This window comes from Momordica charantia (genome assembly GCF_013281855.1).
Source record: "Momordica charantia cultivar OHB3-1 chromosome 5 unlocalized genomic scaffold, Mcharantia_2.0 BLBB01000005.1, whole genome shotgun sequence".
In the NCBI taxonomy this organism is placed as follows: domain Eukaryota; kingdom Viridiplantae; phylum Streptophyta; class Magnoliopsida; order Cucurbitales; family Cucurbitaceae; genus Momordica; species Momordica charantia.
Window position 1 is genome coordinate 18,611,978 of NW_028275163.1, and position 17,035 is coordinate 18,629,012.

Sequence of the window (17,035 nt, forward strand, 5' to 3'; positions counted from 1 at the left end):
AAAAAAGATGCTAAACCACGTTTGATACGGTGGATTTTGTTACTTCAAGAGTTTGATATTGAAGTTAGGGACAGGAAGGGTACTGAAAACCAAGTTGCTGATCACCTGTCTAGATTGGAATCCCCGCTCTGTGATGATGGAACTGTTATACGTGAACAGTTTATTGACGAGCAACTCTTGCGAGTTGATTCAGTTCCGTGGTATGCCGATATAGCAAATTATTTGGTAAGTCGAATAGTTCCTTATGAGTTCAACAAGCAACAGGTAAAGAAATTTCTAAATGAAGTTCGATGTTATCGTTGGGATGAGCCTTTTTTATATAAGCTAGGACCTGACAATATCTTACGCAGGTGTGTCGCAGAAGAAGAGGACGAGGCGATATTAGACGCTTGTCATATGTCTCCATATGGAGGACATTTTGCAGGACACAAAACCGCAGCCAAAGTTTTGCAAAGTGGGTTCTTTTGGCCCACTCTGTTCAAAGATGCACATAAGTTTGCCCAGGTTTGTGACAAATGCCAACGGACAGGTAATATATCTAAACGCCACGAAATGCCTCAAACCCCGATCCTGGAGATTGAAATATTTGATGTGTGGGGTATAGATTTTATGGGTCCATTTCCATCTTCTAATGGTAAGCTTTATATATTGTTAGCAGTAGATTATGTTTCGAAATGGATAGAAGCCATTGCAACTGCTACCAATGATTCCAAAGTTGTCATTCGTTTTCTGTAAAAGCACATTTTTACGCGTTATGGAACCCCGCGTTGTCTGATAAGCGATGGAGGGGCTCATTTTGTGAATAGGTCTATGCAAAAGTTGCTGACTAAATACAATGTGCGTCATAGGGTTGCAACAGCATATCATCCTCAGTCGAATGGGTTAGCCGAAATATCTAATAGGGAGATAAAAAACATTTTAGAAAAAACTGTAAATCTTAACCGTAGGGATTGGTCTTTTAAGCTTGATGATTCACTTTGGGCATATAAGACAGCATTTAAGACTCCCCTCGGCATGTCCCCCTATAGGCTAGTTTTTGGAAAAGCATGTCATTTGCCTCTTGAGCTAGAATATAAAGCATTTTGGGCTACTAAGAAATTAAATTTTGATTTGTTGGCTGCAGGTGAAGCGAGGAAGTTACAATTGTTGGAATTAGAAGAACACAGGCACTTTTCTTATGAGAATGCTAAGTTGTTTAAGGAAAAAACTAAACAGTGGCATGATAGGCGTCTTCGGCCGAACAATCTTCAAGAAGGTGATCTGGTTCTGTTATTCAACTCTAGGTTGAAACTTTTCCCTGGAAAACTTAAGTCTAGATGGTCTGGTCCCTTTCAAATTTTTAAAGTCTACCCATATGGGGCAGTGGATCTAGTTGACTCTAAGGGAAATGTTTTTAAAGTAAATGGGCAGAGACTTAAGCCGTATTTTGGAGAACCAGTGGATAGAGGAAAAACCTCTATTCAACTTTCAGGTCAATAAATTTTTGCGAAAAATGTTTTTTCCTTCTTATCCGTTTTTGAAAGAACAAAAGTAAAGGAAGGAAGTCTTTGTATCTTGTATTTTCTCTTTGTTTCATTATAAAGTTTTTCTTATTAAGAGAATGTTTTTGAAAACGTTGAAAAAAAAGAAAAAAAGAAAAAAAAGAAAGAAAAAAAAACGTTGAAAAAAAAAATATAATTACGCAGGCGCCTGGCGCCTGCCCTTTGCGAAAATAAATCACGCAGGCGCCTGGCGCCTGCCCTGTTTTCCAGCAGTTCGAATTTCGTTTTCCTTCACGGTTTGGGTTTTAATTTTCGATAGCATGGGCTTTATTTTGGGTCAAACATTAATCCTCTATGATTTAGCTTTAAAAACTTCTCTTCAAACTCAAATTTTGTTTCCCTAATCCTATTTTGTATTCAAATTTGTTTTCTTTTCCTTTTAGGTTTAGGAAACTTAGTTGAACTTAAATGTCAATCCCTTTCCATTTAGGATTTAGTTTGGGGAAAGCTTTAAATAGACTCATTGCCTAAGCTTTACAACTCCACCAAAACCCACACAACTCTCTTCTTCCCCTTGTTTTTTCGGCAAAACCCACTCCCTTCATCACCCTTGTTTTCGATTTTCAGCTACCAAAAAGAAGAAGGAATTTCCAGCATTTGCTTACATCTATGGCTTCTTCTTCTCAACATACTTCACTTCCTACCTCTTCTACTCAAGCTCCAAATGCCACAAGCATTCCTTTTCCTCCATTGGAGAACTTCCAACACCACATGGGTTCAGATTCTAGGCTAGCTGCTGTTAGGGGAGGAAACCCGCTTCAAACATTTGAATGTCCTCCATCCCAAGCTCCTACACAACATCCTATAATGAGCCCACATGGTTATGTTAATTTTCAGCAACTACCCACCTTTAATATACCTCAAAACAGTGAGTTTAGGGCTGAAAATCCTCAACAACTTCCTCCAATGATCAATCCGGGTATGTACCAACCGTTTATGTTTAACCCGGTTCCTTCATATCATTTTCCCTTGTCTCAAATGCAAATTCCAGCTAGTGTTCATCCTTATGGAATGCCAAACCCATCTACTCTATTTCCTAGCCTTCCACCTTATTATGGAATGGGTCATTGGGTACCTCCACATAATTATGGTATGATTTCACCTAGAGTTTCCCCACCACCTCAACTTCCATTCCTAGAAAGAGGACCTCAAGCACCCCAATTGAACCCTAACATATCGAGTACCTTCAACATGGGACAACTAAAACCCTTAGAGCCTCCTAGGTTGCCAACCCCAACCAATATGCCAATGGATGCAGGAGATGAGCATGAAGGAGAGCAAGAGAAGAGCCATAGCCATAGGCTAGAGCCCGGGGTTTCGATAGGGCAAAAGAGGAAGGGCAAGGAGGTGATGATAGACCCAGAAATTGAGGAAGATGGGAGTAGTAGGCGTCTGACGCCTAAGGATTCATCTATGGAGAACAGGGACGAGGAGCAGTTTTATTCATCTCCATTGATTATTACACCGGAAGATGGTAATGATGATTTTCTACTGGTTTCACGAGGACATTGTTCAAATATGCCGGAAACAGAGGATACCGAGAACGAAGTGGTGAGAACAGATACTCAGGAACCTTCCCCATTGGATACACCTACAGAAGGAGCGTTTTGTAGTCACCAAGAGTTGCCTACTGGGGCAACTGGATCTACTCCGTTGGCAACGGATGAGTATGTCACACCGATGGCCACTCTACCAGGGGTAAGGGATGCTCACACTATTCCTTCTAATACAGTTAACTCGCTTGGGTGTGATACAGGTAGATCCAAGGTTGGGGAGAATAGTACTCAAGAACCTACCAGCGAAGAAGATCTTGAGGACACGCAGACGATAAGGGAAATGTTCCAATACAAGAGGCGGGAGAGAAAGAGTTTAAAACGTCGTGCAGTTCAGGCTAAGAAGCAAACAGTGCCCGCGAATGAACCTAAAACGAGAGCTGCGAAAGCTAAAGCAGCTGAAGCTAAGGAGAAGGTAGTGGCACCTGGGCCAGTTGATACAATTGAACTAGACTTGTCTGAGGGAGAGGAGGTCGAGACGAAATGGAACGCGGCAAATTTAGCCACTCGAACTTCATTAATGAAATCCCGTAAGATTATGACAGAATTGGGATTCGATCTCACTCTAGGAGATGTTCCTGATGATTGGAGGGAGACCGCTAGAGACAAAGAGTGGAGACCACTCATTCAGCCCATACAATGTGAGGCTTTGGAGTTAGTCAGAGAGTTCTATGCTGCTGTCCATCCCCAGTCACATATAGCCATAGTGCGCGGGAAGGAAATACGGTTTGATGCCACTCAGATCAACTACACCTTTAACATTAAGAATATCAGAGATGCTGTGGGCAATAAGATGTTAGTGACTCCGACTCTAGCACAGCTTGATGAGGCTTTAGAATGTGTTGGGAAGCCCTCTGCCACTTGGGATTTGACTACTCATGGCAAGGTACGACTAAAACCCGAGGATGTTTCCCTAACTGCTGCAGGATGGTTATACATAGTCAAAAACAGAATTCTGCCAACGGAGCATGATGAGCATGTCACTCAGGATAGGACACTGCTGGTTTATGCCATGCTAAAGGGCATAGATGTGAATTATGGAGAATTGATCAATACTAGTATCCATGAGTGTGCCCACCGAACACGTGGTAAGCTTTATCACCCACGTTTGGTCACTTCTTTATGCTTGCGACAAGGTGTACAGCTCCCTGAGGATCAAATTAAGAGAGATGCCCCAATTGTGGAAGAGAAGAATATTCGGCGTATTACCGCCCATGCGTTACAAAGAAGGGAAGGTACTGGGATGTCTCCTACATCGGAGATCCGTCGTCTTCGAGAGGAGAACCAACAGCTGCGAGATCAGGTTCGAGAAGTCGTGCAACATATCTACAACTTAAGGGCTTCATTGGATTTTGCGGTTTTACCTTCATGGCCTCCAGCGCTAGCTGCTATCCTTGGTCATCCATCTCCCAGTATTGACACTGATCCTAGTCCACAACCTCCGACTTCATGAAGGGGAGGTTTCTTCTTTGCTATTTTTTGTGTTTTCTTCTTTTTGTTAATGACGTAGTTTGCATATTCTAGCATTACTACGCATGTTTTTTTTTGTATTGATTATGTTTCGAGCTCAGTTGAAGCATGAATAAATTAGTATTGTTTATCTTCTGATCACTTAAAGTATGCCTTCAATTAACCTTAGTTTAGCTTTTCACATGCCTATTTTGAAGCATCTGTGCTGTGCATGTGATTTCATGTCGATGATGATTATAAGAGATTGTTGAGTTTTCTGTTCTATGCCTGACTAAGCTTTGAGCTATTTCCTTTGTTTATGTGATAAACTCATTTTCTTTTATGTCTTTTTGATCTTTACAGACTTTAAGCTTTTTCTTTGCCCCTATATAGGAAGTCCTTGTCCTTTTTACTATTAAGCTTTTTTTCATCTGATGCAAAAGTCTTTTCCCAGTGAGGACACTGTCTCTCTTAAGTTTGGGGGGGACAGTCGTTGTGTCAGTCGTTGTTTCAGAAAGATAAGGTGTTATTTATATTTGAAAAATCATGCTATTTTCTTTTGAAAAAGAGTCAGTTGGAAAAACAAATGCTATTAAAAAAAGAAAGTGTTGAAAAAAAAAAACACAACAAACAATAAAAAAAATTGCAAAAGAGTAAAAAGAGTCTTGTTGAGAGAAAATAAGAGTGGGGAAAAGACTTGTGTTAGAAAGAAAAGAGCGGTAAAAACAATGAGAGTTAAAGAAAATGTATTTATGATTCCCGAGTCCTACTGTAGACACCCATTTAGTTTTAGGTTGGGTGTTGACTTTGAAAATAGCAGTAAAGATGGTGATAAGTGACTTCGTGTTTCTCATTGTCGTTGTTTTATGACCTAGCTGTTAGTTCAAAGTCTTTCTACGAGTAGCTGTGGTTGAAACCGATGTTAGTGTGTGGAAACCTCAGGGGCTAGTAGCCGGTCTGTCAGATGTAAAAGTCTTAGTGTAAGGAGGGAGTGTGCAGATTCCTTAGGGGTATTTGAAAACGTTTTCTGTTTTTTAAAGAGAAAAAAGATTTTGAAAGAAAAAGTTTTTATCATTTCAAACTTGGTTTATAGTGACTAAGTTTACAAAGGCAATAGAATGGTAGGCTTTGACATCTTTTCCCTGAGACAATTTATGATTGAACATCTCGGTTGCTTTTGCTTTTCCTTGTCCATGTGTTAGAAAGCTGATTAAAGTTGCTAAGTTTTGCTTGAGGACAAGCAAAAAGTTAAGTTTGGGGGTGTGATTACGCTTGTTTACATGCGTAAAAAGAAGGTTTTAGATGCTGTTTTTACAATGTTTCAGCTTTGTTTCGGATTTTTCTCGATCGTTTGAGTTCCAATTCATGCAAAATTCATATATTATGGTTTGTGGTTGGCTTATATTGTATTTATGACATTTTAGGACCATTTGGGAGTGCAAATTAATCAAAAGAAGCAAAAAGAATGAAAAACTTACATGGGAGGCGCCAGGCGCCTGGGAAGCCTGCAGAAAAACAGGTTTTCTTCCAACTTTGCCCTTAATGAAACGCGTCTTCCAATGCGTTTTGGTGGTTCCAACCGATGCATACGTGTAGAAGAAGTGTTCCACTATCAGTTTGAGCACGATTTGGTCAGTCAAAAGAGTTGGAAATGGGTGATTCACCATCGTTTTAGGACCTACCTAACCAATTCTGCACAGTTATAAATTCTAGCAACTTCTCCACCAAAATCATCAAGCCTTGCTTCCTTCTCTTGATCATTTTTAGTGTTTCTTTGTTGCTTTCTAAGTACTTTTGAGTTGCTTTCATTAGTTGCTTTTGGTTTTTAAATCCCGAGTACTTTACATTCTTTTATTGAGCTTTGTTTTGTTTCCATTTGTACTTAGTTATTTTCTACTTATTCAAATATATAAAAATCTAGCACTTTGCTTATCTTCTCTTTGCCTTTACTTTATTTTTAGTTAAGAGAGTTGTGTTTTTGGAGGAAAGAGCACGTGACACTCTCCCTTGCTTGAAAGAGAAGGGCGAAGCTCTCAATCCCGATAAAAACTCTCCGTTAGTTAACTTTTGTTTTTCACACATGCATTCCACATTCAACCATTTTACTTGCTGTATTTTCTTCAATATGTCTTTCTAAATTCCCGTCTCTAGCCCGGTTATGGATAGTTAGCCTTTTATGTCTAAAAAGGGTTGCTAAGAAGTAGTGTTTTTACTTTCCATTCATTGCTCAACATGTTTTCCCAAAAAGTTAGGATTTAGAGAAGGCCACTGTAAGTCTTAACAAGTCAATACTGAAAAGGTTGCTTATTTGCATTGTTGAGTGGTTAAACCGAGGAGAGGAGCGCCTTAGACATAAGGGTTCCGCTTAAGTAGCCTAGACATAGGACCTTAACCCGAGGTTGCGACTATTTCCATCCTAAAACTAAGATATATCTCATAATAGACATATTAGGGAATGTCTTAGGACTTTGAACTTGCTTAGACATAAGTAAAGTGAGAAGCGTAGTCGTTAGTTTCTAAAGTAAAATGCATATTATCCTTAGCATGTCCTTGATTCTTTGTTGGCTAACTTGAAGTAAATCGGGCTAGGTTTTATTATTATAAGTCCAAATCCCAAATCCAAAACCATTATTTGTGACCACTTCCCATTTTACAAGAATCAATCATTTCAACATTCACTATTCTTTAAAACTTCAGAGTTTGAAAATTATTTAGAAGTCCTTGAGGATCGATACTTGGATACTCCATCCATTTTATATTACTCTGACAGGTGTGCGCTTGCATCTATAAAATTGTTACCACGCTTAGTGCGTGCGTTCAGCATAAACACCCAGTCATTTACAACATTTTAAAGTATGTTCATTGCTGGGATCATTTATTGTTTGTTTATCATATTTTTCCTTACTTTCGACACAATCATCTATATTTTATTGTTTTTGTACTTTTGGTATCCTCAAACATAGTTTAGAATATCTTCCTAAGTCCCTGTGGATTCGACCTCGTTTCGTACTACAATCGACGGATATAGTGTATACTTGCACGTGTACCCACCACAGTTGTGTGGACGCAATAAGTTTTTGGCACCGTTGCCGGGGACTTAGTGATTTTATTTTAAACAATAGTGTTTGAGGATACAAAGCTTAATTGAGTTTTATTTTTCCACATTTTTGCATGGTTGTAGGTGCATGAACGATTTTGAGAGCTTGGAATATATCATAGATCACGAAATAGAGTGTACTTTTCACAGAAATCGAAGAGAGCAAAGGAGAATCCAAGCTGAAGCAAATATGAATCCGCCTAACCCACCTCCGCACCAGCCTATTCCATTGAGTGTGAGGATTGAGGAAATAGTAGACGGGGTTCCTATTGCTGCTGACCCTGAGGTAGTAGTGCCCCCTCTCAATGCTGTATTACTAGCAGATGACATCGACAGAGAGATCAGGGCGTATGCAGCTCCGACATTTTATAATTCTAGCCTAGTAATCATGGACCCAGAAATTTCAACCCCTAAATTGAGTTGAAGTCAGTGATGTTTCAGATGCTCCACACAGTGGGTCAATTCCACGAACATCCTACTGAGGACCCACATTTGTATCTGATGTTTTTCATATGAGTTTGCAATTCATTTAAGGATGAAGGATGCAGCAAAGAACTGCAGCGACTTAAGTTGTTCCGTTACCCACTCAGGGTTGAATTGAGGACTTGGTTGGAGTCACTCCCTTCATAATCGATTACAAGCTAGGACGACTAGGCGGGAAAGTTTTTGATGAAGTACTTCCCACCAAGCAAAAATGCTAAGTACATAAGTGAAATCAACAATTTTCAGCAATTTGTTGAGGATTCGATTAGTGAGTCGTGGGAGCGGTTTAAATGGCTTCTGAAAAAATGCCCTTACCACAGAATCTCAAGATACATCCAAATTGAAACATAATATAATGGTTTGGATGATGCCACAAGTCTGGTCATTGATGCCTCAGCAAATGGCATATTGCTAGCAAAACTTTATGCTGAAGCATTTAACATCTTGGAGGGGATATCATCGAACAATCACTTATGGTCTAACCCTAGAGCCATTCACGAGAAAGGAGGTAAGGGATTGAATGAATCAGAGTCTTTCACCACCTTAAATTCAAATATTGAGAATTTGACAGATTTGGTTATGAGGAGTATGACGCAGCAAAACGTAGCTGGAGCATCTACCAGTAAGGCAAATGTTAGCCACATTCAAAGGATTTTTTGCTCTTTTTGCGAGGAGAGCATCATTACAACAATTTCCCTGGCAATTTGGAAAATGCTCAGAATAATGGAAACAACCCGTATTCTAATATGTACAACCCGGGCTGGAGGAACCATCCTAACTTTAGTTGGAGTGGAAATCAGAGAGGAAATAATGCTAGAACATCCAATGCTCCAGCATACCAGCAAAAAGGAAACTATCCCTCAAGTTTTTCTAACCAAGGTCAGGTAGCAGTGAAGGCAATTTGAAGGATCATTTGCATCTTTGGAGAATTTGATGAAACAGTATATCGAAAAGAATGATACCACGATGCAAAGTCAGGCAGAATCGCTGAGGAATCTAGAAATGCAAGTGGGTCAATTAGCAACAGATTTGAAGAGTAGACTATGGAGCGCTGCCCAGTGATATTGAGGTGACCAAGAGGGATGGGAAGGAGCAATGTAATGCTCTGACATTGTGGAGTGGCAAGACATTACCTACTGCCTATCCAAATGCTTAAGAAATCCATAATGAATTAAATCAAGATGAAGGAAGTGGGCTACGAACAGAAGAATACTAGTCAACCGAAACATCTATAATCATGCCAGTAAAAAAAAGGGCAAACCTCAAGTAGTTAGTGAACAGTAGCAAGCAGATAGTGGAACTACAAAGCAACACAAACAAAGAGGTCAACCTAGTAGAAGTTAGGGCAACCAATGCAAAAGCATCACAATTGCACATGACTAGAAAACAGAAGTAGACAGAGCATGAAAATGCTCTAGCTGAGTATTGACCCGCACCACCATACCCAAAGCGGCTGCAAAAGAAAGAGTGAAATGTGTAATTTAGAAAGTTCTTGGATGTGCTGAAGTAGCTGCATGTCAACATACCTTTGGTGGAAGTATTGGAGCAAATGCCGACTTATGTGCGCTTCCTTAAGGACATTCTTAGAAAGAAAAGAAATCTAGGAGAATACTAAACGGTGGCATTGACTAAGGAATGCAGCACCATCATTACAAGCAACATTCTAGAAAAAATGAAGGATCTTGGAAGTTTCACCATACCAGTGTCTATAGGAGGACAAAAGATAGGCCAAGCATTCTGTGATCCGGGGGTAAGTATCAATCTCATGCCCTTGTCGATCAACAAGAAATTGGGGATGGGAGAAACACGACCGACAACAGTCACATTGCAGTTAGCATACAGATCAATCACATATCCTGAAGGAAAAATCGATGATGTTTTAGTGCAAGTAGATAAATTTATTTTCCCTGCTGACTTTATTATTTTGGACTATGATGCAGGTAAAGAGGTTCCTATTATTCTGGGAAGATAATTCCTTTCAATTGGAAGAGCTCTTGTGGATGTCCAAAAAGGTGAGGTGACTATACGAGAACAAGATCGGGAAGTGAAGTTTTCAGTCTATGATTCCATGAAGATTCCTGCTCAATCAGAAGAATGCTCAGTGTTGAAGATTTTAGATGAAGCATTAATGGAGGAATTAAGTGCAGAAGCAATGCTGGAGCATTGTGTAAGTAGGGATGCTGGAGCTCAAGAAGGTTTTGGTGATGGGAATAAAGAGATGATGGTAAAGAAGGATGCTACCGTTGAGATAGAGACCCCAGCACCAGGATAAGAGTATAAAAATGCTGAGCCGTCGATGCCCCAACACAGCATGCAGAAGCTAGTGAGGGCCAACAAAGTGGAGAGATGGTAGATGCTCCAGCATCTTGTGCCCTCAATCAAGAACAGAGCCTTACAGTCTTTGTGGATAAACTGCACATCACTGTAGAAGAAAGATTACTAGTTAATTTTAACTGTTTAGATTTTTGTTTTGGGATCTAACTTTTAGTTTCGCTTGTTGTACCACCATTGGGTTTCTAACCTGTTTGGATTTTGCCCATGGTTTTATACTCAAGGATTTACTCTTGGGTTTCCAACCTATTTGGCTTTTGCCAATGGTTTTATACGTTGAGTCCAGTCGATATCCTTTTGTTGTTGTCGGCTGTCGTTTCATGGGTTGGCCTTCTTAGCCTCTATACCTTTTTGTCATAGTCGGTTGTGGTCAAGTCTCTTGGACTCTGCCATACAGTTAATTTTAACTGTTTAGGTTTTCTTGTTGGCCTTAGGATATAACTTTTAGCTAGGCCAGCAGTAACACCCTTAGGTTTCTAACAGTTCTGACTTTTGCCTATGGTTTTATACTCAAGGGTTTACTCTTGAGTTTCTAACCAATTTGGCTTCTGCCGGTTTTTTACCCTGAGTTTAATCAATACCCTTGGGTTTCTAATCTATTTTGGCTTTTGCCAAACGGTTTTTATACCCTGGGTTTCGCTGATTGGTTTGGCATGGTTGCTTTCTGTTTTAACCTCGCTAGGCTTGTACGCATGTCTTTCAGCACCTTTGGGATTTTCTTCCACGGTTTCACTAATTGGCTTTTTAGCTTATCGACCTTTCTAGGTTTATCCCAATTCGAGTTCCCTGACCAGCTGTTGATTAGCTTATCCATGCCCCCACTTGAGGAGTTTTTTGTTTATAACAAAAATAAATGTTCAAGTAGTAAAAGCTAATTAAATCTCAGATGCTAGAACTGATCAGAAATAAGTAATCGTTTTTGGAAACATAAAATCATACGTAATTTGAAAGAAACGACATATACTACATAATATGTAAGCAATAAGAACATATTCAATCATTCAACAGGACATTATCTTGCGGTTTCTCAAGATGACGTAGTAATATCCCCCACAATACTCGTTACTCTCCCTTGACTCTTGTTCTAGCGGGACTGTCGTTGGGGTATATCTTTTCTTAGGTTCTCGTTGATCTGATTGGTCTTGAGTTCTGTCGAGGTCCCATTTTGAATGGAGTAGCTCTTTTGCACCTATATACTTTTAGGTTCGAGTCAATGCTTTTGACAAAGTTGTTGGGGCCATTTTTCCAAAAGAGAACAATAACTCTTTTTCTCTTACCCTAGATATGAAAGCAAGTAGTGATATTCCATCAATAAGATCTCCAACTAGTAATCTTTCCTCGTTGAAGCGAGCCACATATTCTCTAAGACTCTCTGTCGATCTTTGTTCTATAGTAAGAAGGTAGTTTACAGGTCGACTCCTATCCTACCCTCTAATGAATTGCATGATAAATGCCCTAGCCAGCTCTTTAAAGAAGAAGATTGATTTTCTTCTCAATTGTCGGAACCATATGCGAGTTGTGCCGGTTAACGTGAAAGAGAATACTCTGCACCTGATTACCTTTGCTATTCCGTAGAGATCCATCCATTCCCTGTATGTGCACAGATGGTCGACAGGATCTGTTGAACCGTCGTATTGCTTTATAGTAGGGAGTCTGAATTTTGGAGGGATCTTTCCTCTCATTATCTCCTCCCCGAATGACAAATCTGCATGATCTATAGTTTCTTCAAGACAACATTCTCTATTCTTTCGTTATCCATTATGCTTCTGCGATTCTCCTACATGTTGGTTAAGTGGTTCTTCTCTGTCGACCATGGTGTTCCCGAAGCCTGGTCGAGTTTTCTGTGTCGTTAACTTCAGCAGACGTATAGTTTCCAAATCATGTAGGTGAAGAGCTTCGTCTTTCCGTAAATCTCGGATAAGTGTAGGTTACCTATTTCTTGGTTGCTGAAACCTTTTGAGAAGGAGGGATATGCTCTAGTCCATCCCTGCGACCTTCTCTGCTAAAGTAGTCAATCCGTTTTGTTCAAGAATTTCCGTCAGTCGCTCCTCCTTTCTTGAAATATGTCATCTTGTGTCGCCTAGGACCTGCTCAGGAAGTTGTCGATATGTCTCACCTTCGACCATCTCGGGCAAAGACAGCCTCTGAGCCGTATGGTATTCGTCGTCGAAATGTTGTAGCTTATCTCCAGAATTCATGTTGATTTGTTTCTCCTTTCGATTTTATCTCACGCCCTGTTGATTTGCTTTTCCCCTAGACCTCCTCAAATCCGAGCTGTGCTCGGCCAATTTGATCATCTTGGCTTGATATTAGTCGTTTCCCACAAACGACGCCAATTGTTGATGCAGAAATTTTGGCCTCTTACGATTTTACCAAATTCGCATCAATCTTCTAGAACAAAGGGATCGACGAGACCTGCAAAGCAGAATAGCACTAACACAAGTGTGACTCTTGTCACACAGGCTCCAATGCTTAAGTTAGGATCAGAGTAGTTGAGTATAAGGTGTAGGGTATTGTGAGCATACCTTTAGGGTTTGCTTACTTCTCTATTTATAGAAGTTGAATCATAATCTCTCTAGGGTTTACAGAAGTTGAACCCTAGTATCTTTAGGAGATCAGAACTTCTGGGTCCAAGTGTTTCGTCGTGGACCTAATGTCGGATCTAGGGTTGAGATTAGGCAGGATTTCGGTTTGGGCTGCACAAGGATCGAAGGGAATCGAATTAGGGTTCTCGGTCTTTTGGTCGAGAACACCTCGACGTTGAGGTCTGGTCTACTCAGCGTCGACCATGGGTCAATCCGGGTTGGCCCGAGCCGACGGTCTTCGGTGACTCCCCTACTGTTGCTTTGTCCGTTATATATTTTTCTTCCTATAACAAAATTCAACAACCAAACTTGTGATTTGACCTAACTAATAATTTGAAAATGAGTATTATGAAATATTGATGATTTAATTACTTGGACACGTAGAAGTTTGTCATTTAAATTTCAACGCCCTAATGAATGTAAATTATTAATTCATAAAGTCCCTGATGAATGTAATTATTAAGTGATAAGTCTTTATGGCTCCTTGGTCCCACCATACAATTTTTACTTATATTCAACTTTGTTATTAATTAATGATTTCGGATGAGATGTGATTAATGATTCATGTTTAATATCTAACAATTTAACTTTATATACATAATTTTAAAAATTACTAGTCTATTACCACAGTGTAATATGTTTTTTATTTAATTCTTTACTAATATCAATAAAAAAATTAAAAAGTACCACTATTTATTAAAAAAATAATAGTAAAAAACTTGTTTAAGTATCTGTATGGATAGTCAGTAACTCAATTTTGTTTGTGAAATGATGTTGGAAGAAAACTCCACTTTATAAATCATGTGAAAAAAACAAAACTTTTAAAATTCAAACCTAATTAAAGTTCTCTAATTAATTATAATAAATATTTTTAAAAATTTTAATTTAGAAAAAGTGAAAAGACAACTTTTCACCTTCAATCTTTTTAAATTTCATATCTTTTTTCAACTTATGTGACGCCTAATAGACAGAAATGGTACATGAATCAACCAATACCACATCTGAATAAGAAGAATCCTGAGATCATGGAAGCATGGTCAAGAAATACTTACAAATTTGATAGTTACTAAACATATAGATGCACTTTTCTTTTCGATGGCTCAATCATAAGAACTTTAAAATTAAGTGTGCTGACTTAAAGTCAAGTGAGTTTGCACAGGGACAATCACTTTGTAAGATTCAATGACGTCAATTGTAGACAACACACGTCAAAAAAAAAATTATCGACAATTTAAATTAATTGAGATACTCAATGTGCTAGGTCATTGTGCGACTATTAAATATATAATATTAGGAAGAAGATCAAGAGATGAAAAAAACTACATGTCGGGAATGGATAGTTGAAAATTTTTTGGTGTTCCAATAACTTTTGAATTCTATTATTAATTCTAATTAATATAAAATCATAAATGGTTAGAAATAAATTGGAATTAATAACAGAATTCGAAAGCTAAATAAAAAAAGAAAGTGAAGGTTATATAATTATTTTGAAAAATATGAAAGTGATTTTTATATAATTATTTTAATATTTGGTTATACTATTCTTAAGTGATTTTTATATAGTTAAAAATTATTTTCAATAAATGTATTTAAAGTTTAAAATAGAATTTGACTTATTCGAAAAAAAAAATGTTTAGAGAAAGAAATTTTTAGAAGAGAGTGATTACCAAATTAAAGATAAACAAAGTTAGGGAGGGACAAAAAATTTATTAAAGCAAAAATATTTTCCCAAAATTTAAGAATTTAAGGTGAAAATAAGGTGAATAAAAAAACACGGGAAAATTGCAAAAGTCATACTTAAAGTACGATGATTGTTGCAATTTCACCCTTAAACTTTTAATTGTTGCAATTTCACCCTTAAACTTTTAATTATTGAAATTTCACCCTTAAACTTATTTAAGTTTAGAAATTACTTTAAACTTTTATCAGTAGAAAAATTGTCTTCGTAAACTTTTAATTATAAAAATTGAACCCCTAAACTTTGATAATTGAAAAAATTCACACCTAAACTTTTTATTTTAAAAATTAAGTCTATAAAAAAACTATTTTAACCGTCTATCCCCGTTTTCCTCCTCTCATAGTCTTCTTTATAATGGTTTCTATTTTTTGTTTTTGGTTTTTCTGTTTTGTCTTTTTAGTTTTTAGTTTTTAAAAAACCAAAACCATATATATTTGATAATTATTTTTTATTTAAAAAAAACAGCAAACAAAACATGTTTTTAACATTTTTAGTTTTATTTTTTAAAAAGTTAGAAAATTGAAAATATATATTAGAAATAGAAAATTATGTATAAAGTAGAGATGACAATGGTGTAGGACAGGAGCGAGAATGTCTTTTCCCATTATTGTGCTCGTGAAAATTTTTAGTCCCCCCATCCCCACCTTGTTTTTCGATCCGGAAATCGAGATTTAGATGAAAGAATCCTTATTTCGGGACGAGGATATTCACGAGAAAGTTACTGATTTTATAATTAATTTTAATTATTTTAAAATTTAAAAAATAAAAAAGTGTAATAAATATAGGGGAATTGAATTGGGTAGCATATAAGTTTTATATATATAAAAATATAGCACCTGTTTTTTACATTTTCAAATATAGCAGATTTTTGAGATTTTTTATTTTGAATTTTTCAGTATTCCTAAATTGCCCTCCCATATCTCACGCGCAAATTCGTTTATACTTCTTTTGTTTTTTTTTTCACAGATTTTCTTTCACAACTTTATCAATTCTTCATCGGTCTCCTTGTTCATTCGTTAATCTCCTTTAGGTCTTCAGATAATTACTTCTTCTTCTTTATCTGATTTTAGCTTCAAATTCATTCAATTTTAGCTTCAGATTCATTCAATTTTAGCTTCAGTTTTAGGGTTTGTTTACTTCTTATTCGATTTTCTGCATGTTCCAATTTGAACCAATTTCTATTGGAGTTTTTTACCAGATTTTTTATGTGATGAAATTGATAGAGATCTAACAAAGGAATTTATAGAGATTTAATAGAGGAATTGCTAATGAGTATCCGAAAAAGTCGTGTCTGTTTGGGAGGGGAAGGCTTGATGATTCATCACGTCATATGTATGCTCGACTTCGGTTGCCGGTGCTATAGGTAGGAGTACATTATGGCAGGATCAGTCACTCGGGCAAACCAACCCACCCATGCAAATCCCCTAAATCACTTCGTTGTTCATTGATAAAGACACCATAAGCGCATTCAAGGTTTTGGTTGAAAGATTGGTAATGGTGAAATGTTGATTATTATGGTTGAGATGAAGGCAGTTATCATCTCTAACATTCTATGGGGGATGCTGGAGGTTGTTTTCTAGAAATATTGTAGTTAAAATGTTCTGTGTTCTAATTGAGATGAAGATTGTTAATCATCTCTAAGTTCTATTGCTTCATTTGGTTCAGTAGTAGTGTGTTTTGTACATAGCAGTACTCGCCAGTTTTGTAATGTAATCGGTTGTATTTCTTTTGTCTAAAGTTATAATTACTTTTTCTTCTTTTGACATGATCAACATGAATTTTGCTATCAGTTAACTCATATACTCATATCAATATTATTCAGTGTTGAAATATTCACTTCTTCTACATCAGTGATATTAATTGTTGATATATTAAATGAAGTATATCAGTGAGGTATATCACAATGAAGTGTTTATGTTCATCATTCTATTATAATAGGAAGCATATTAGATGTGTACATCAAATTGATATACTACATATAAAATATATTATAGGTACATCAATGTTATATCTGACATATATCATGACTATATCAGTGATAAATCAATAAATGGTAAATCATATAATCATATAAGAAGTTATATAAGTGGTATATCAGTTGTATATACCAACAATTTGAGCATGGAGTTACACGTTATATATACCAACAACATGTAATCACATCAGTTGTTCATTTTGAACCAAAACTTCGATCTCAAAGACAACTTTTTTTGTAGAACATCATATAATCATATCAAAAGTTTATATATCAATACACA